This window comes from Mobula hypostoma, chromosome 16 (genome assembly GCF_963921235.1).
Source record: "Mobula hypostoma chromosome 16, sMobHyp1.1, whole genome shotgun sequence".
Lineage (NCBI taxonomy): Eukaryota > Metazoa > Chordata > Chondrichthyes > Myliobatiformes > Myliobatidae > Mobula > Mobula hypostoma.
In genome coordinates, this window is record NC_086112.1 from 24,076,103 (window position 1) to 24,098,410 (window position 22,308).

The following is a 22,308-nucleotide window of genomic DNA, read 5'->3' on the forward strand; positions in this document are numbered from 1 at the left end:
GCAGTCAAGCAAGCCCTCAGCAGACGACGAACCTCGACCTTCAACATTGAGGCAGGCAGTCATAGGAGAAGATGAGCTGCCTGCCCTCATGGAAACAGGCGACGATGAGATGACACCCTAGTGTCCCACCACTCCAACCCCCGGGCCATGGACAGATACTGATTTGCGGAGAATGCAGCGGTAGCCGGGAGGCACCAAGCATATCTTTAAGAAAAAAGCCGAAATAAACAAGCTAATTAATTAGGTGCCACCCGGCACATAAATGTCGGCCCAGATCACACGCGATTGCCGATTGTGTCGCCTCTGATCTGGGTGGACATTTACGTACCGGGCGGCACCTAATTAATTAGCTTGTTTATTTTGGCTTTTTTCTTAAAGATGTGCTGGGTGCGTCCTGGCTACCGCTGTATCCCTGCATGCTTCGTGGATCGGTATCGGTTGGCGGCCTGGAGGTTGGGGGCCACTGCACCACCCCAACCTCCGACGACTCAGCCTAACACGCCATCATCAGTGTGCTCGGCGCTGTCTTCCTGATTTTGGTAAGTGATACTACACTGTACATACATTATTTCTCCTTTATATAGGCTGTGTATTTTTAGGTGTTATTTGGTATGATTTGGCAGCTTCATAGCTTAAAGGTTACTGGAGAGCGCTTGCGCCGTGTTTTTGCCGAGAGCGCTTGCGTGAGATTTTTGCTATGGAGAACAGTGCAGGCAATGATTGTAGAGAAGTATTTCTACTTTATATAGGCTGTGTATTTATCATATCATTCCTTCTTTTACTATATGTTACTGTTATTTTAGGTTTTATGTGTTATTTGGCATGATTTGGTAGGTTATTTTTGGGTCTGCGAACGCTCACAAATTTTTCCCATATAAATAAACAGTAATTGCTTCTTCGCTTTACGACTTTCTAGCTTATGAACCATTTCATAGGAATGCTCTACCTTCGGATGGCGGGGGAAACCTGTACCACATATTTTGTTCCATCAAATATCTTTCCTGTATCACTGTTTCATCCACAATTTGCCTTTTTTGTGTGAGGTCACTGCAATTAGCTTCAGAGTTTTCAAAGTAAATTTATTATCAAAGTACATATTTGTCACCAAAAACAACCTTGAGTTTTTATCTAATTGAGCATATTTACCTTCACCATTTTTGATCTCTCCATAATTACACCAAACAAATTTTACGTTGTCATTTTTGGTTTTCTACTCTTTACACCCGCTGCCTTATTTCATAACTGCAATGCTACTCCCTTCCTTGGAATGAAGATATAACAAAATTAGTTGCGAACAGAAATTCTCCTTCTCTGAACATTAATGCTTTCCCTCTCTTTTATTAGGATAACTTAGATGACATATCAGCTTTTTTATGTTGCATCAGCTTTTTTATGTTGAAAGCCTTTTTATCTTTGAAATTTGCCGTTGAATTTGCAATTCTCTCCAGCGGACTATTACAAAAGTGCCTAATTAATGTCATTTTTATTATTTTTTTAAGCCAAATAAATCGCATTCTGCTGTCATCTTGCTTATCTATTTAGAATTGTTGTATCCTCCTTCAGTGCTGCTATATCCCTTTTCCTTTTCTATTGTTACTGAAAACTTGTTATATAGAAGTACTAAAAACCCATTACCGATCCTGCTTGAGGCATGCTTTTGATGATTATATTCATGAGTAGCACTTGTCACTGCAGAACACCAACCTTATTATTTGAACTGCAGACAATTTGTCATTACTGCTCTTTCTCAAGAAGGAACCTGCACTCTTCACTTTTTCTAATATTACCATTGTTTGTATCTCAATCAGATTTCATTGCAGCTCCTGGTGAAGGGTCTCAGTCCGAACCATTCCTCTCCATAAATGCTACCTGACTTGCTGAATTCCTCCAGTATTTTGTGTGTTACTCTGCATTTCCAGCATCTGCACTGTCTGCTGTGTTTATCATTAACACTCCTTTCTGATTTCCTTTAGTTTGTTGCAAATGAAATTAGTTTTAATCCCTTTCTCATTGTAAAGAAGTTTTAAATTGATCATCTTTTGTTATATATTGCATTATTAGTATAGCAGCAGTTTAATACACATTTTGGTTATGGATTTTAATTTTAGCTTGCTGTGCTTCAGCAATGGAGTCTTCACTGCTCCATCTCTACATAAATTTTCAGATTCTTTCCTTTTTTCCATTTTTACATGGCTGATTAAAATTCATCTGCATTTCTTTCCTGTGCTGTATATTTTTTCAGAGCTTATTTTTACCACTAATTGCTTGTGGACTGTAACATCCTTTTGTCAATTGTTTAGGAACGCTTTGGCTGTGTCAGATGGCAAAGTGCCAGTAAGCTTTAATGTTAGAATTGTCCAAAGCAAAAGTGGAAAATTTCATTATCTTGAAAGTTCAATTCTGGATGGTCTAACATGTGTTGAGATTCAGGCAAGACTACTTTGCAGATACTTGTTTCATCTTTTTTTTGTTTTCATTTTTGTAAGAACCTAAAATGTAGCCACTTCATTCAATCAGTTCATCAAATGTGCTGGGTTCAGTCATTTGTCTTTTTGGTCCAACTTACCCATAAAAAAAGGATAACTGGTTATGTTTGTTACATTTTAAACTGCAATTGAAGAATGTATACACACTTCCCATATCCTGTCTGTTTCTTTGTGAACTTGGTCTTGTTATGCTGTGTTTTACCCTTATTCACTCCTCATCTAAAACTCCCTTTATTTGGGTTTTCTTGCTTATTTTTGATTTCTGGATAGCTTTCTGCTCTATCTTGACTTTATACTTAACTGTTCAGTTTTATCCTTGCTCATTTCACCAGTATACATAGCTTTGATACCACTGTAGTGATGTGCTACACACAGCGCTAGAATAACCACACGGAGTCGGTGAGTTAGAGTTGCGATGAAAGAGATTTATTCAGACTTCGCGGCCCGCTTTAAAGCCTTCCCGTTCCCGCCCTCCCTGGGCGGGACTACTGTGGGGAATGTATATTCCCAGACCCTTCCTGCGCGCGGGATTTTCCCCCTGCTGGTGAAGATGGCTTGGCGCCCTTTTTGCTGCCCGCCCCCTGCCTGCGCGCGCTGTTGTAAGCCGGTTCATGTGTGCCAGAAAGTGGGTCGCCACATAACCCCCCCCCCCCCAGAACTGGCGATACCTCCCCCAATGTCCACAGTCTGGATCGGCCTCTGTTTGGGAGGTCTGCCCCTGCGCCGCGGTGCCTGAGCCTGGACCGGTTGCGCCAAGTCCACATGGGCCGGTTTGAGTCGGTCCACCATGAATACCTCCTCTCTCCCCCCAATGTCCAGCACGAACGTGGACCCGTTGTTCCTGATCACCTTAAACGGTCCCTCGTAGGGCCGCTGTAGCGGTGCCCGGTGTCCTCCCCGTCGTACAAAAAGAAACTTACAGTTCTGCAGGCCTTTGGGTACGCAGGTCGGGCTCTGTCCGTGCTGTGAAGTGGGTATGGGGGCCAAGTTACCGAGCCTCTCTCGTAGTCTGTCCAGGACTGCTGTGGATTCTTCCTCTTGCCCCCTTGGGGCTGGTATGAACTCTCCTGGGACGACCAGGGGCGCGCCGTACACCAACTCGGCCGACGAGGTGTGTAGATCCTCCTTGGGCGCCGTGCGGATTCCGAGCAGGACCCAGGGAAGTTCGTCCACCCAGTTAGGCCCCTCCAGGCGGGCCATGAGAGCCGATTTCAGGTGACGGTGGAAGCGCTCCACTAGTCCGTTCGACTGTGGGTGGTAGGCAGTTGTGTGGTGTAGCTGTGTTCCTAAAAGGCTGGCCATAGCCGACCACAGGCTGGAGGTGAACTGGGCGCCCCTGTCGGAGGTAATGTGGGCCGGTACCCCAAAGTGTGCTACCCAGGTTGCGATCAGTGCTCAGGCGCAGGATTCGGAGGTGGTGTCGGTGAGCGGGACTGCCTCTGGCCATCTGGTGAACCAGTCTATCATAGTTAGGAGGAACTGCGCTCCTCGTGACACTGGCAGGGGCCACACGATATCCACATGGATGTGGTCGAACCTCCGGCGGGTGGGTTCGAACCGCTGCGGCGGAGCCTTGGTGTGCCGCTGCACCTTGGCCGTTTGGCACTGCATGCACGTTTTGGCCCATTCACTGACCTGCTTACGAAGTCCATGCCACACGAACCTGTTGGAGACCAGCCGGACGGTTGTCCTGATGGAGGGGTGCGCTAAGTTGTGAATGGACTCGAAAACCCGCCGACGCCAGGCTGCTGGGACGACAGGGCGGGGTTGGCCGGTAGCTACGTCACATAGTAGGGTCCTCTCACCTAGGCCTACGGGGAGGTCTTGAAGCTGTAAACCGGAGACTGCAGTCCTGTAACTGGGAATCTCAGCGTCTGCCTGCTGTGCCTCTGCCAGCGCTGCATAGTCCACCCCCTGGGACAGGGCCTGTATGGTAGGTCTGGAAAGTGCGTCCGCCACTACGTTGTTCTTTCCAGAGACATGCCGGATGTCCGTCGTGTACTCGGAGATGTAGGACAGATGTCGCTGCTGGCGGGACGACCAGGGGTCGGACACCTTAATGAACGCAAAGGTAAGCGGTTTGTGGTCTGTGAATGCGGTGAAGGGCCTACCTTCTAAGAAGTACCTGAAATGCCGGATTGCCAGGTATAGTGCCAATAGCTCCCGGTCGAAAGCACTGTATTTGAGTTCGGGTGGTCGTAGGTGTTTGCTGAAGAACGCCAGGGGTTGCCAGCGACCCTCGATGAGTTGTTCCAGCACTCCACCAACCGCTGTGTTGGATGCGTCCACCGTGAGGGCAGTAGGAACGTCCGTTCTGGGGTGCACTAGCATCGTGGCGTTTGCCAAGGCTTCTTTGGTTTTAACGAAAGCGGTTGCGGCCTCTTTGTCCCAGGTATTGCCCTTGCCCTTACCCGACATCAGGGTGAACAGGGGGCGCATGGTTCGGGCTGCTGAGGGGAGGAAACGGTGGTAAAAGTTCACCGTACCCACGAATTCCTGCAAGCCTTTGATTGTGTTGGGTCGGGGGAAGTGGCGGACTGCGTCTACCTTGGCGGGCAGCGGGGTTGCCCCGTCTTTAGTAATCCTGTGGCCCAGGAAGTCGATGGTGTCGAGTCCGAACTGGCATTTGGCTGGATTGATTGTAAGGCCGAATTCACTCAGGCGGGAGTAGAGCTGGCGGAGGTGGGACAGATGCTCCTGCCGACTACTGCTGGCTATGAGGATGTCGTCCAAATAGATGAATGCAAAGTCCAGGTCGCGTCCCACTGCGTCCATTAGCCGCTGGAAAGTCTGTGCGGCATTCTTTAGACCAAACGGCATTCGGAGGAATTCGAAAAGTCCAAACGGGGTGATAAGCGCTGTTTTGGGGATGTCGTCCGGATGTACAGGGATTTGATGGTATCCCCGGACGAGGTCTACCTTGGAAAAGATCCTTGCGCCGTGTAGGTTTGCTGCGAAGTCTTGAATGTGCAGCACAGGGTAGCGGTCTGGCGTTGTAGCCTCGTTCAGTCTGCGGTAGTCACCGCATGGTCTCCAGCCCCCCCGGTTGCCTTGGGCACCATGTGAAGGGGGGAGGTCCATGGGCTGTCGGACTGTCGTATGATCCCTAATTCCTCCATCTTCTTGAACTCCTCCTTCGCCAGTCGGAGCTTGTCCGGGGGAAGCCTTCGAGCACGGGCGTGGAGGGGTGGTCCCTGGGTCGGGATGTGGTGCTGTACTCCGTGTCTGGGCATGGCTGCCGTGAACTGCGTTGTCAGTATTGATGGGAAATCCGCCAGGACCCTGGTGAATTCATCGTCGGACAGCGTGATGGAGTCCAGGTGTGGGGCTGGCAACTGTGCTTCACCCAGGGAGAACGTTTGAAAAGTCTTGGCGTGGACTAATCGCTTCCCTTGCAAGTCGACCAGCAGTCTGTGGGCTCGTAGAAAATCTGCCCCCAGCAGTGGTTGGGCCACGGCGGCCAGTGTGAAGTCCCAGGTGAACCGGCTGGAGCTGAACTGTAGCCGCACCGTGCGGGTGCTGTAGGTTCGTATTGTGCTGCCATTAGCGGCCCTCAGGGTGGGTCCCGGTTCTCTGTTGCGGGTGTCGTAACTCGTTGGAGGTAAGACGCTGATCTCCGCTCCGGTGTCGACCAAAAAGCAGCGTCCCCAGACGTACAGGAGGCTGTCCTGATGGCCAGCCGCCGTAGCCATCAGCGGCGGCTGGGTCCTGGCATTTCCTGGGAATTTGCAGGGCGGTCTGCAGCGGCAGGCCTCTGTGCCCCACCGCTGGTGGTAGAAACACCATTGTTCGTTGGGCTCCTCACTCCCGTCACCGGGTTTTGTAGGCTCTGCTGCCGGGCCTGGTCTGGTCTGTCGTTGGGCACGCGGCTTGGTGATCTGTGTGATGGATGCCCCTCTCTCTTTCCTGGCATTCCACAGCACATCTGCTCGGGCCGCCACCTCCCGGGGGTTGCTGAAATCTGCGTCGGACAGCAGCAAGCATATGTCCTCGGGAAGTTGCTCTAGGAACGCCTGCTCAAACATGAGGTAGGGTTTGTGCCCTTCAGCCAGGGCCAGCATCTCGTTCATTAATGCTGACGGCGGCCTGTCTCCCAAACCATCCAGGTGCATTAAGCGGCGTGCTCGCTCGCGCCGTGAGAGTTCGAAAGTCCTTATGAGCAGGGCTTTGAATGCTGTGTATTTGCCGTCCTCCGGGGGCGACTGTATAAACTCCTCAACTTGTGCAGCAGTCTCCTGGTCGAGGGAGCTCAGCACGTAGTAGTAGTGAGTGGACTCCGAGGTTATCTGCCGAATGTGGAATTGTGCTTCTGCTTGTTCGAACCATAATTGGGGTCGCAGCGTCCAGAAGCTTGGCAGTTTTAACGAAACTGCGTGAACAGATGCAGCGTCGGTCACCTCTGGTCCAAATATCGTTTGGGCCGTCGGGGTCACCAATTGTAGCGATGTGCTACACACAGCGCTAGAATAACCACACGGAGTCGGTGAGTTAGAGTTGCGATGAAGAGATTTATTCAGACTTCGTGGCCCGCTTTAAAGCCTTCCCATTCCCGCCCTCCCTGGGCGGGACTACTGTGGGGAATGTATATTCCCAGACCCTTTCTGCGCGCGGGATTTTCCCCCTGCTGGTGAAGATGGCTTGGCGCCCTTTTTGCTGCCGGCCCCCTGCCTGCGCGCGCTGTTGTGAGCCGGTTCGTGTGTGCCAGAAAGTGGGTCGCCACACCACCTTCCAAGTTGTGCTTTGTTTATCAAGGCTGTCATGGTGGTTGCTTTTAAATCAAGAGGTGTATACCTTTTGCACCATGTTGGAATTTTCAAAAAAGTATAAAATATCAAGTTCAAGTTTGCACGTCCAAACAACTCCATGAAGAGTTCTATCTAGGAGTGCTGTCCAGCAGCAAAACGTCAGATTTCTCACCATATTAAATTGTTTCTCTGATAAATTCATCAATTTAACACTGTAGTTAGATAACCCTGCAGCCTTCTACATGTAGGGAATACAAAGGGTTTTTTTTTGCAGCCAACCTACTTTCAAAATTTAATATTTGGTTTCATGATATTATTCTGGTCAGTTTGCCTTCCTGATCTTTCCAAAATAAGTATCATTTTTGAGCTATACAGTACTCCAAATGAGGTGAATAACTTCTCTTATCTATAAGCGAAGCATAACTTGTAGTGTAACAACTCCCATTTTATAAAAGTCAAGGTTTTGTGAGCTATATTCATTGCTTTTAGTGATTTTTTTTTGTTCCATTTCTGAGGTGGTTTAAAAGCATGTTAAAATTGAATCCCAGTACCATTTCCTAGGAAGTATTGTAATCAAGGTATAGAAAAGCATAAGATTAAAAACCACGAATTGTCAAAATGGCTCCTTGAGCTTTGTTAATTTCACTTGGGCCTCAACTTCCCTTTCCCGCCCATTTCTCGTAATCCTTGATTTCCTTAAAGTTTTAAAATCTAGCTCAGATTTCAGCCTGTTTCAGGCTTGCCTTTAACTCTCCATCCTTTAATTTAATCCCATATTTATTCACACTGGAAAAGAAATGGCAACATGAAATGTATAGTTAATTGCCTATAATTTACTTTATATTGGAATACAATCATATTTGCAAAGGAAGTTGGTTTTCAGTTGAAAATTTTGATCTTTTTCACTTTCTCAGATATATTGGACATGTTCCTGTTGGTGAATTAAGTCTTGGATAAGAGAAACTACATCCATTTGTTGCATCTTTTGTGGCCATTTTCCTGTAAGTGCAACATTCAGATTTTTACTAATATGTTTTTTTAATAGGCACATGGTATTTGGAGAGACCTTTTGTTGTAATGTTAGATATGATGATTGGAATCAAGCAGGAAGTACTATGCTAGTTTGAAGGTGAGATATAAGTTACTACTGACAAGCTCTCACTTTTTTTTATTTCAGGCATTTTAATCTATGAGCATAATAAAAATCTGAAGGCAAGGGAATTTAGATGATTTGGGTGGAATACCACAGTTTGTTTAGAAAAATTCTTGGACTCATAGTAAAAACAAATATATGGATAGTTATCTTTGGCATGTTGCTGCCAAAATCTGAGCTAACAATTCAAAAATAACTTGGTTTATGCCAGAAATTTTGTTAGCTTTTTCTTTTTAATGGAATCAGTAAATATATTACTAGTTGGATTAACAGTTTAAAAAAATCAGCTCAAAGATAAAACTCTATATAGTAATACTTGGTTAAAGAATAAAAATTATTCTCTACACTATTGAATGGAATTCTTCCCAAAAGAAATTTATCTTTTACTCAGATGTCTGAAATGTGATATTCTAACTACTAATTAAATGAGTATTTGTAGGTATGCTTCTAATATATTGTGCAGAAAATAACTGGTTCCAGTATTCAGTGTTGCAGACCTGCTGTGGAAATTTTTGCTGCAATGTATTGTAAAACATTTTTTCCTGATATTTTTCTGAGGCCCTGGTAAATTGAAATTCATTAAAGTTTGCTGGTAAGTTCAGGGAGGTCAAATCAGGTAAATGTGCTGAAATGAAGTTTTGTAATTTAAATTATTTCACTGCAATAAAATTTACGAATTGAATAGTCTTACCACCTTGTGATTTTTCAATAAACAATATGATTTTAAAGTTAATATTTTTGGGTTTATTCCCAAAGTAAATATGTAACAGATGGCAGTACAACTAGAATGTAGAATGGTGTAAAACAGGTAATAATGTTGGTTAATTAAGTGCAAAATTATATTTAACATTAGTATATGTGATGTATAATGCATTTACTAAGGACATTGAGGTGGTATAATAAGATTAAGCTCAAGCACAGGAATAAAGAACTTCAGAATAACAGATGTGTTATTTCTGATAGAGAGAAAATGCATTGTCTCTTTAATTAAATATCCTGAACTCAGCAGCTACAGTTCCAAATGTCTGTAGTTGAGCAAATATACAAAGGTATTTGAAAAGTTTTGTGATTGAAAGTTTCATGAGCCAGCATGTTTCAGTAGAAAGCCAAGTAGTTAGGAGTGGTGAGGATGGAGCACTGCGGGAGAGGTGTGGGATAGCTGGCAGTGGAGGAGTGCCGGGCAGGGGGTGATGAGGGTGCAGACACACCCGGCCCTGAGACACCCAGCGAGGTCATTTGATTCTAAACAATTGGTTTATTAATCATTTCAGAATGTCCTTATGGTGCTTTCCACTCCCTCCCCCCTCCCTTTGCCTTTTCCCAACCATGATTTCCCCTCTCCCTGCCCTCTTCACATTCTCAGTCCACAATAGAGACCCACATCAGAATCAGGTTCATATCACTCACGTATGTCATTAAATTTGTTTTTTTTTTGTGGCAGCTATACAGTGCAGTACATAAAAATACTACAGTACTGTGCAGAAGTCTTAGGCACCCTAGCTATATATATGTGGCTAAGTCTTTTGCACAGTACTGTATCTGTGCAGTGTTCTATTCTCTATATTAAATGAATAGAATAGAATTACAAAAGGTGATATGAAAATATTTGTTGTTGATGAATGCTGTTGAGTCGTCATCAACTCATGGCAACTCTGTGGAGAGTGTAGTTGTCTATAGGATTTTGGTGACAAGATATGGAAGTAGGCCTTTCTTCTACACAGATACTGCTGCTCCCCAGGTTGGGATCCAGCTGGGTTCGAACTCAGGACCATCTGCCTTGAAGTCCAGTACTGATGCCACCTCAACACCAGCCGGCCAAAATATTTACAGATACATAAGTACTTGAGGAATTCAAGCAGATTGCCTCTTACATAGGAATAAAAACCGAGGGGTCATCTACTGCAGCTTTTTTAGATTGAAGGGCTTTGAATGTGTAGATACAATAAGATCTTTATGTTTGTAATTAAAATTAGAATGAAAATGACTGTTTAAAAAGTCAGGAAGGTCTTTGAGTATGTGGTAGCAGTCACAATGTTAATTTCAGGAGAACAGAATGCAAATGGATTCTGGGTTTTGCAATAGAGGAATAAGATGATAGATCCAAGTATAATGTGAGAGAGTTTGTTGGAATCACAAGTACAGACTGAATAGTTTTTTGCCACAGAGTTTGTGTTCCATCCACTGATGAACTAATGACCCACACACATTTCACCCACTCGTTCTCCTCTCTTACCCCCCGCCCACCCCACAGTTCCATCTGCCTTTCACCTCTCCCTTAATAGTTCCCATTCTCAGATTCAGCACTCGTAGCCATTGAGTTCTTGATTATCACCCTATCCACGTCCTTCCTGGATCCATCTTCCTTTTACTCCCTGACCTCAATCTGCCCATTACCTTCATACCTCTACACCACTCCTCAGTCCAACTATTGCCTCTGGATTCTTTATCACTGCTCCCTCATACTGTCTGTCCTCCCTCTATCTTCAGTCCTGATGCAAGGATTTGATCTGAAGCATTTCCACCCTCTTCCCCACCACACACACACATACACACATGTTGCTTGACTTCTGAGTTCCTTCAGCAGATTGTTGTTTCTGCCATTGTCCTCTGCCTTCCCTTTCCAAGCCAATTTTGAATCCCAGTTGCTAACTAGCTCTGCATGCTAATATGGGCTCTAACCCCATATATCACATCTTTTGTATTGACCTAATCAGAATGTTTTATTGTCTCAATAAATTCAATAAGATTGGTCAAACCATATTGACCCCTTAGAGAGCCATGCTGACTTACTCTGATCAGTTCCTGCCTTTCTAGGATTTAATTAATCCCTCCAGTAACTTCCCTGCTGATGTTGGGCTCACATGTCTGAAATTGCCAAACTTGAAAAGGGGTACCAGGTTCGCAATCCACTGGTTATCCAATATCTCATGTCCAGCCTCCCAGAAGCCAGAGCAAATGTTCTCCGGTCCTGAGCATTGATCCACCTTTAAGTTTGCTATGGCATTGAGTAATCCCATTTGTGGTAACTTTCCTTTTCACTGATTTATCCAGCTATAAGGTACATTTAATTTGTAAATCACGATGAATTTAGGACTGTCTATTCATTCTGATTCGCACACAGGTTACTCCTGTTACCTTGAATGGACCCAAATTTTTCCCTGATTATTCTTTTGTCCTTAACATGCATATAAATCACCTTTGGACTTGCCTTTGCCTGCAAGTGATATTTCTTTATTTGTCTCATTTTCTTTTTAAATGTCTCCCTATTTGCCTCCATTCTTAATGGGCCTCACTATACCTGCTATATGCTGCTGCTTTTCTGTTCACTCAATCTTTGATATCTTTCAACATCCAGAGTTCTTTTCTTGTACTTGTTACCTTTAGCCTTCTCTCACTGTACATTTTTTCCTTTGAATGCTTCCCACTATGATTCATGATCATTGGAATTAGTTACTCGATGCTCCTGGCCTGTCTTACTTTAATGAAGTTGGCCTTCCCCCATTTAAGACCTTCTATACCTGGTCTTTCCTTATCTTTTTCCATAACCTCTTTAAAACACATGGAGTTATGATTACCATCTCTAAAATGCTCCCCATTGACACTCCATCCTCCTGACGAGCTGCATTTTCTCAAGACAAGGTCCAGTAAATACTCCTTTCCCCATTGGTCTATTTGCATATTATGTCAAGAAACTCTCCTGGCCATACCTCAAAGACTTAGCCCCCTCTGAGCCGTGCAGTCCCTGCTAATATTTTGGAAAGTTCCCCACCTACTATTACCCTATTTTAATGCATCTTTTGTTATTCCCTACGTATCTGTTCATTGATCTCCTTTGACTGTTAAGTGATTTGTAAATACATCCCTAGTAAAGTGACGCCACCCTTTTTGTTCCCAGTCTCTACCCATCTGGCCTAATTTCAGGTGACTTCCAGAATATTCTCCCTTCAAACTGAAGAAATGCATTCTGTGCCAAATATCTATGAGGTTTGCTTCACATATTGATGATTATTCATTATCTGATGAGGGGAAAATGTCAGATAACAATGGAGAGACCTTGAGAGGTTTTCAATCTGATGGCTAAATGTGCAATAAAATAATAAAATAATTGCAAGGAACATCAAACTTGAAAAAGTAGATTGAATTCTTTAAACTGTGATTATAATAATTTGGAACAGGAGTTAGCCATTTATAATTGTTCTATAGCTGGCTGCACTGGAGATGGAATTGGTTATTTGTAAAAAAAGATTTCCCTCTTGCTGATGAATGTAGAACAGAGCTGACAATCACTTCTACTTTTTTCCTGCATTAGAATAATTATATTATTTAATTAGTGTGGTTAAATGTACTTTCCTTATGGAAAGTTAGTTGGGTTCAATAATATGAAGGTGGTAGATTAATCTTAGATATGAATGCTTGGGAATCACATCAATAATAATGTTTAATATCTGTTTAAAAAAGGTACTTAAAATGGATGATTTACAATGATTAGAATTAGTGATAAATAGGTGTTCAGCATTTTTATTGTCATTGGAGATGCTTAATTAAATTTTCTTAAGGCTATGAAGGAAAAAATGTATTTGCTATATTACTGGCTGTTGTCAAAGTAATGAGGTGTTGTTTAAGCAATTGCAAAATGGAGACAATTTAATAGTTCACTCATTAATTCCTGTGGAATGTACCTTGCTTTTTTCTTTACAATGCAGTACTTGCGTGATAATGTGGGAATTTTGTCACTCAGTGTGTCTGATGAAAATTTGGTTATTGGAAGCATTCCGGAGAGCATTTCCCACCAGTTTCTGTTAAATGCATTGCAGGGCAATGCTTACAAAAATTCTACTGTTTCAACTGAATCAATTTTAAAGAATTCCAGTTCGAAAAAGCTTCCTTGTTTCCATAAAAATGTATTTTTAATTTGAGTGCCTTTGTACTCAACTTAGATTTTTTTTAAATTCCTGATCTGTGAATGTTTACCCAGTGAATTGAAACTTGCACATTGAATTCCCATATTCCAAGATCAGTTTTGAAAAAGATTTGGTGGACACTGTTGTAGAAAAATGTAAAAGTGCAGTTTACCCGAAGAGCTCCAATATCAATTTTGTGAAAGCTTTCAAGGTTACTATGAAAGATATAAAAAATAAGATAAGGTTAACTTCAGATATTCCTTTCTTGCAAATTTTTGTAAATATTTTCTGTGTCTGGAATCCCACTTTTCAGCTACAGAATGACCAAGCAATCCCTGCTTTTGTGTCCTATGAAAAGGCCATTGTGCTCGGAGTGTCTGAGCTAATTTTTTTTCCACGGTACTTACCTGGGTTAATTGCTGTTCCTGCTTGTTCACTGTTGCCATTTTGTTGTTTTCAATCATCAATTTAATTAAATGCTTAAGGACTCAAGGGCAAGAGTTTATGACTGTAGTACTAGTATGCAGGATGGTACTTTTGCAATTGTTCCTTGTTGAACATGTTGCTAGTTATTGCTGGGAATTAAATTTATGGCAAATATGATTTGAAGAAACTTTTTAAGGACCTGATATTAGAAACTCTGCTAGTGGGAGCTGATGGATTGTGGAGGAATACAAAGTATATTTGCACTTCTCTACATGATGGAGATGCTCCATATTAGTACTGTAAGATCAACTTGTGGGATTTCAGTTAAGGTATAAATATTGACTATTGCATATTATAAGTAAATGTTATTAAGCTTATTGTTCTTGCAACACTTTTAAACTAGTTGATGAGATGAATATGGCTGAACTGAAGTCATAATATTCCAAGGTTCCATGCACAATACAGTATTTCTGTACCATTACTTTTATTTATCTAGCATGCTTAAAAAGGCTAATGTCCTAAGTTGTTTCAAAGAAATGTTATAAAAAATTTGTACCGGAACACCTAAAAAACAAGAATTTGGTCAGAAAGAAGTTTCAGGAGCATCTTAATGGAATAGCTAGAGAAACAGGAAGCCTTAGGAAAGGAAGTCAGTCGTAGTGCTAAATTTGGGAATATTCAAGACACCAATGTTAAGTTCTGTAAGTCCAAAACGTAAAAGTAATTGGAAGAGAAATAAAATCAGGAGCCTGCGGATAACATGTCATAATTTTGTTTTTACTTTAGTGGACAGACACTTGACGTGGTGGTGTGATGATGTTTGCCATTCACATACTTTCACAAATAACCCATAATGAATTACTTAAATGAACAAGAATACTTAATCAAATATATTTACAATATTACTCAAATATTACTGAAATATTAAATGCACAACATTCCTCTCTGCTTTGGCTATAAACTCAATATAGAATACATATCAATGCACATGCACACGCAGGCACAACTATATAATACAACCACTATCCACAGCATAGTAAATTTTAAATTATCCCATTGAGGCCTAAAGATTTAATCGCTGTGGAGGCTTTCTTACTTTGGTGGAATAATATCTTTACTGATGAGGGAGATCATTTTGCTTGGCAGGTGAGATTACGGCTGTGAAACAATCTCAGGTTCTGGGGTCTGTGAAATTTGTACCCATGACTGATCCAGCAAAATCCAGGTGAATCCTCTGCCGGTGCAATGCAGGCCATTGCCAGGGATGGAGGGGTGCTGCTGTTGGCATCTTCTGATTGTAGGAGTTGATTCTGGACTGCCGGAAGTGGGTCTGACAGCTCTGGCCACTTTTCTTCTCTAACAGTTGATTCTGCTCTCAACTGATCGATTTGTTTTCTCCAGGTGATTTTAGATGCAATCTTCACTGTTTAGGAGAGTGGTCTAGTACTGCTGTCATTCATTCAGAGTACACACTTTCAGTCACCTCTGTAGTCCCTCACCAGGACTGCTTGTCCAGGAGTGAAATGTCAAACCTCCTTGTTTGATGAGCCCTCAGTTTGTCTCAGCTGTTTGTCCTGCATTCTCCTGTGATTGGCTTGAAGAGATCCAAGCTTGAGCACAAGGGATGACCCAGGAATAGCACAACAGGTGAGTTGTTGGTTGTGGAATTTGCTGCATTGAGATATGCAAGGAGGAAATTGACAAGCTTCTGATTTGGTGTTAATGTAGTGTGTTCTGCTGACATTACTTGCAGTGCATCTTTTAGACTCTGGGTAACCCTTTCTGCCAAGCCATTTGTAACTGGATGGTATGGTGCAGATACATGTCTTATTTCATTCATTTTCTGGAATGCCTAAACTGCTCTACAACAAACTGTGGTCCATTGTCACTGACTAAGTGTTCTGGAACACTAATTCTTGAGAAGAGGCTTCTTACTTATGTGCGAGGCTATTGGAAACACTTCTGGCCACTTTGTAGCTGTGTCCACTACTACCATGAAATTTGTGCCCGTGATTGATCCAGCAAAGTCCACATGAATCCTCTGCCAGTGCAGTGCAGGCCATTGCCAGGGATGGAGATATGCTGCTCTTGGCATCTTCTGGAAGTTTTGGTATCACAAACACTGCATGGCAAGTTGCTTGATCTGATGATCTATTCCAGGCCACCAGACACAGCTTTGAGCCAGTGCTTTCATTTTGACCACACCTAGATGACAGGCGTGTAGCTCCTCCAACACTTTAGCTCTCACCTTGGATGGTACAACAACTCTCAATCCCCACATAAGACAACCTCGAAGTGCAAGTTCATCCCAGCGCTGGTACAGATGGGTGAAGAGGGTTTACTGTTGCATATTCCAGTCGTTTTGGGTTGCCATATAGACAACGTGGAGTCTTTTCTAGTTTCTCTTTGGATCATCTGCCGTAATAGGGAGACTTTCGATTTGCATTTGGGGAAAATATATCAACAGGTGTGTCCTCCTTTGTAAATTCTTCAGCTACTTCCTTTTCCAAGGGTAAAGAAGACTTTTCCATGGTTAGTTGTCCTCCTGAATTTGAGCTTGTAGTTGTGCGCCAAAGAAATGGAACCTATTTCCGTATTTGTGCTGCTTCAATGGATTGAAAATGGATACTAGTGTTTGACCAGTTATGAGGATAACTTTCTCCCATACGGGTACTGGTTGAACTGTTTTGCACCCCAAACCGGACTCAAGGCCTCTCTGTTAATCTGTACGTAATTTTTCTCTGCAGCGGTAAGGGAATGTGACACAAAAGTTCAAGGGTGTTCACTTCCACCACTCATAAAATGTGACATGACTACACCTATACCATAAGGTGAGGTGTCACAGGCAAGATTCACTAGATGATGTGGATCATAATACGTGAGTACATTGTCTGCCATCATAATTTCCTTTACATTTTTGATAGCCACCTCACACCGTTTTGTCCATTGATGTTTCTTTCTGATCTGTAATAATGAGTTTAAGGGGTAGAGCATAGAAGCCAGGTTTGGCAGGAACCTGTTGTAGTAATTGACAAATCCTAAAAAGGACCACAACTTTGCCATGTCCTTTGGCCTTGGGGAATCCACCCTTGCTTGAATTTTCTCAGCATACTTGTGCATCAATGCTGTGACCACAGTAAGTGACATTTCATTTAAAAAAAAACACTTGTTGCGTCATGCTCTGAGTCTGTAATCTTCTGTTTTTAACACTCTTTGAGATTTCGGAAATCTTCCTTGTTATCTTTACCAGTAAAAATGATGTCACCCAGGTAACACTGCGTGCCTGGACAGCCTTGTAGCACCTCGTCCGTAGTTTTCTGTCAGAGTGCAGGTGCAGAAGTTACTTCAAAAATAAGCCTATTATGGACCCTTCTTCCATCTCCAGCTGCAGGTAGGCCTCATCTAAGTCTACTTTGCTGCAGTGTTTTCCTCCCGAAAAGTTTGCGATGATATGCTCTTTCCTGGGCAGTGGATATTGATCAACTATCATTTCTTGTTTGATAGTGACCTTAAAATCACCACAGATCCTGACTGACACATTTCTCTTGGCTGCTGGGACCACTGGTGTTGTCCATGGCTCTATTGAAACTTGGAAAGAATTCCTTCAACCTCCATGTGATCTAGCTGACTGGCTGCTTTATCACGGATGGAATACGAAACCAGACTGACTTTGTAAAACTTGGGTGTGGCATTTTCATTTAACACTATTTTACCCTTGATGTGTTTGAGTTGTCCAGTGCCGTTCTTGAACACTGCTGTGGCATCGTCCAGTACCTTTCTTAATTCACTTTCAGTTGACTCTATTACAGCAGAAGTGGTCTGCAAATAATGGTGGATCTCCAATCAAGTTGTAGTTGTCTGAGCCAATCACACCCCCACAATGTTGGCCCTCTTGTTTTTTTATCATATACAAGCCCAGTGTGGCTTGTTGTATTTCATTGTTACGAATGTCAAATCCATGGCGGGAGGAGAGAGAGCAGCGCGCCGTGCGTGCGCAGCCCTCCGATGAAAAATTATATCGTATCTGTTAAATAGGGGCCGTGGGCAATTCTGATTTGATGGAGATGGACATGAAAGCACAGAGGAACATCTGGAAAAATTTCTGAAACGCTGGTTCGCTGTTGTCGTTACTGCACGGTCAGGAATCTTTCAGAGGGAAGGCCTCAAAATCCCCGGCCATTCCTGCTTTTGGCAACCGAGAAGGAGGTCGAATCGTTCGGATAGAGATAGTGCTCCGTACTTGGTGTCGGAGAGCTGATCGGAGGCTCGAAGTTTTCGGACGACTCAGAGTCGGACTGTGGTCGGGCATGGCAGAGAGAGTTTTTCTTCCTTCTCCCGTCTGCGTGAGATGTGGGACATTTGAGAGACTTTGAACTTTTTACTGTGCTCATGGACTTCTTCAGCAAGTTATGATATTGTTGCACTGTTGTAACTATATGTTATAATTATGTGGTTTTGTTAGTTTTTTTTCAGTCTTGGTCTGTCCTGTGTTTTGTGATATCACACCGGAGGAAATATTGTATCATTCCTTAATGCATGCATTACTCAATGACAATAAAAGAGGACTGCGTGTCTTCATAATTTAATCTAATGATCTTTTATCCAGTCTAAGTTCTTTGGATGTCTGCAGGCTTTAGTTCAGTATTTTTGAACTGCCTTTCAAATTCAATTTTATGGAATAACTGAAACTTCCAAGACAGTGTCTAATCACAAACAAGAGAAAATCTACAGATGCTGGAAATCCAAGCAACACACACAAGATACTGGAGGAACTCAGCAGACCAGGCAGCATCCAGGAAAAGAATACAGTTGATGTTTCACCTGACCTGCTGAGTTCCTCCAGTATTTTGTGTCTGCTGCAAGGCAGTGTCCAATTCCTTTTTAATTAATTTGCCATTCACTTCTGGTGTAAGCCATATTTCTTGTCTGTTGTTAGTTTTCACATTGTAAATCTCATGGCTACGCAATTCTCTTTCACTCTCATCATTATAAGACTTTTCATCAACAGCATGCAGATTAGTTCTCTTTTTGAAACTGCAACTTGATTTTTAAAAATATTTTTTCTCTTCCCTGTGCAGTCCATTTATGTTTGTCTGCCCAACATGCTATTTGTGTGTGTTTTATTTTGTTGCATTTTCTGAAAATTTTGCCTTTAAATCTGCATTGGTCTGGTGTACATGAGCCCCTGCCACATTGATAACACAACTTGTTTGGCCAGACTGGTTTCTGTTTAGACATTGCAGTTTTGTTCATGCTCACTTTCATTCCTGACTGCAACTCTGTTGCATCCCTGCGTGCCTTTTCTATTGATAGTGATTTCAACTGCTCTTATAAATGTGAGTAGTACTTCAGTTAGGATCCGTTCTTGTAAGATTTCTTTGAATGCTTTCTTGTAAGATTCCACAAATGAATCGATCCCTCAGTGCATTGTTAAGTCCATCACTGAACTGACAATGTTCAGACAATCTCTTCAGTTCATCCATGAGACTTCCGGTAGAGCTCATGGAGTGAAGTCGTGTTCTTGATTCGCTCCATTACCTCTGAGTTTTTCTTCTAATGATCAGCTATATTTTAATTAACCATTAAGGTATCGACTTTTACAATATTTTGAAATAAATTGGGCTCTTTGATAATCGGATGCGTTTAAGGTCTGCTATGTCTAAAAATGGAAAAAACGGGAAGGACGGCAAACCTCTGGTTAGACCGAAAGGTACCGATTTTCCTCCGACTGAACCACCGTTGACTTTGAAAGCTATATCGGAGCTAATTCAAAGGGAAATTTCAACCTCTGTTGTGGAGCTGATTCGTGCGGAAATTTCAACCTCTGTTGCGGAGCTGATTCGTGCGGAAATTTCAACCTCTGTTGCGGAGCTGATTCGTGCGGAAATTTCAATCAATTTCCAGAAAATTGCCGATTCAATCGATAAGATACAAACATCTATTACGGAACATCAGTGGGCTATATCTGATCTTCAAAAATCCACGCAACAACATGAACTTAAGATGGAGAAAATCGAAGAAACAATTAATGTAATGAAGAAGAAACTTGACTTTCTGACCTTTAAAAACTCTGACTTAGAATCCAGAATGCGACGGCAGAATCTTCGAATGATTGGGGTACGTGAAGCTGTTGAATCTGATAACCCTATGAAGTATTTTTCTCAACTTTTAAAAAAGATGCATTTCCTACTGTATTTCCTGACCAACCACCGTTATTGGATCGCGTTCACAGAGTTCCATCATACTCGTCTAAGTTAGATAAACCTCGACATGTCATCTTACGCTTTCATTACTTTCAAGACAAGGAGAAACTGTTTCATTTCGTTCGATCTAAAGGTTACATTGATTTTTTGGATCTTAAGTTCCGATTCGTGGAGGATTTCAGTAAACCAATTCGGGATCAACGGGTTCGTTATAGATCTGTGATGTCGGAACTCTACAAGGTGGATTTAAAACCAGCGCTGCTTTACCCTGCACGTCTAAGGATTCGTACGTTGGATGGAGCCCTCCGTTTTTTTGAATCTCCATCGGATGCCCAGAGTTATCTGGATCAATTTTCACCTTCAACATCTTAATCGTAATTTTTAACTATCTCCGTTTGATCGGAGGTTGTGAATTTGTCAGTCTTAATTTTTTTTTGCCTTATATGGGCAGAAAAGTTTATTTTTGGATTAATTAATATGGTTGCTAAACTTTCTTTCTATCTGCGTCATTCCTTTCTTTTTCCCAGGGGATTCTGGGTGGTTATTCCCTCACCGTCATTCTACGTATTTCCTTTGAGGCCTTAAATTTTGTAGTTTTTAAATCTACTTCTTTTTGTAGGTTTTCATAACTAGTTTATGTTAATAATTTCATTTTTTTTTGTTTACTCATAGGGTCTGGGGTTTGTTGCGTTTTTTTTTATATTTTCTGGCTTTTTCTCTGTTATATTAAGTGTTTGTTTTAATTGATTTACCTTTTTTTTATTCTTTTACTGTTTTATAACTAGCTGATCTTTTTTATATTTACACTTTTTTTAGGGAGTGTATACCGGAAGTCATGGGGGTAGTTTTAGTGCTTGCTTCTTTCTGGCTGGTCTGTGTTAGATTTAGCCTTGGGGTCGTGGGGTGGGGTGGTGGGAGGGGCTTCACGTTGTAGTTTCTTTCTTCTTGGGCTATGTACACTATTGAAGTATTGGTTGCGTTCTCCTTCCCGGTATCTCTTATTTGTTCTGTTCCCTTTCCGGGTTCATGGGTCGAGCCTATCGTCAATCCTCCTTGTTGCGGGTTGACTTTAGGGTTTATGGAGTCTATTATTAATTTTGTCTCCTGGAATACTAATGGTCTTAATCATCCTATTAAAAGGAAAAAAGTTTTTAAAGTGTTCCGGAGACTTAAAGCACAAATTTTATTTTTACAAGAGACCCATGTGCGGAGGGGGGACAGACTACGTTTTTTTAAATTCTGGAAGGGACAACAGTTTCATTCGAACTCCAACGCCAAGATTCGAGGTGTCTCTATTTTTATAGACTCCTCAGTTACTTTTATACAACATTATTTCTGATCCGAATGGTAGATTTCTACTGGTTAGTGGTCTACTATTTAATAAAAAGGTAGTTTTGGTTAATGTTTATGCTCCTAATATGGACTGTCCGGAATTTTATAAATCAGTATTCAATCAGTTCCCGAATTTGAATGAGTTTTCATTGATCTGGGGCGGAGATCTTAATACCTGTTTATCTCCAGCTTTGGATCGTTCTGCTCCTCTACGGACCTTACCTAATAAATGTGCTACTTTGATTAATTCATTCCTCTCTGATTCTGGGTTGACGGACATTTGGCGTTTTCTGCATCCTCAGGAAAAAGATTTTTCTTTTTTTTCACATGTTCACCATTCCTATTCAAGAATTGATTATTTCTTTATTGACTCTCGTCTTATTTCTTCAGTGATTAAATGTGATTATGACTCTATAACCATTTCGGATTATGCTCCACGTAAGCTTTCTATTAAAATTCAGGCCAATACACAAAATAATAGACAATGGCGTTTTAATTTGCTGTTGCTTCAGGACTCGGACTTTGTTAACTTTATGAATGAACAGATTGATCTTTTTTTTACAATCAACTATACAGAGGATATTTCTGTGAACATTCTTTGGGATACTTTTAAAGCTTATATTCGTGGTCAGATTATCTTGTATTCTGCTGCTTTGAGGAAGAAGCTGAAGCAGGAGGAGTTGGTAATTGTGGACAAGATTAAGGAAATTGATAAGAAATATGTTACAGCTCCCTCTGAGGAGTTATATAAACAAAGAACTGAACTTCAAATGGAACACAGTTTATTACTTTCGTCCTCGATTGTAAACCAATTAAAGAAAACAAGAAGTGAATTTTATGTACACTGACAAAATTGGCAAACTGCTGGGTAACCAATTGAAATCTAATTATGCTAAATCTCAAATTAATCAGATTTATAATCATAATGACCGACTGATACTTGATCATGCGGGGATTAATCAAACCTTCTGTGATTTTTATTCTTCCTTATATCAATCAGAGTCTCCTCGAGACTCTAAATATATGAATGATTTTTTAGATAACCTAGACTTCCCTGAGATT

At 42.0% G+C, this 22,308-nt stretch overlaps 1 protein-coding gene across 5 annotated transcripts in view; it reads left to right on the top strand.

Annotated features, from left to right (window-relative positions):
- The window catches only part of apc (APC regulator of WNT signaling pathway), a 216,515-nt gene that overhangs the window by 27,046 nt on the left and 167,161 nt on the right, over positions 1 to 22,308 (top strand). For 4 of the 5 annotated variants that reach the window (XM_063068650.1, XM_063068647.1, XM_063068646.1 and 1 more), the window contains exon 2: positions 8,146 to 8,232. The exons of the other annotated variant lie outside the window; for it this stretch is intronic. The gene's annotated coding sequence lies outside the window, so the exon portion shown is untranslated. The remainder of the gene's footprint in view (positions 1 to 8,145; positions 8,233 to 22,308) is intronic. 5 annotated transcript variants of the gene reach the window in all.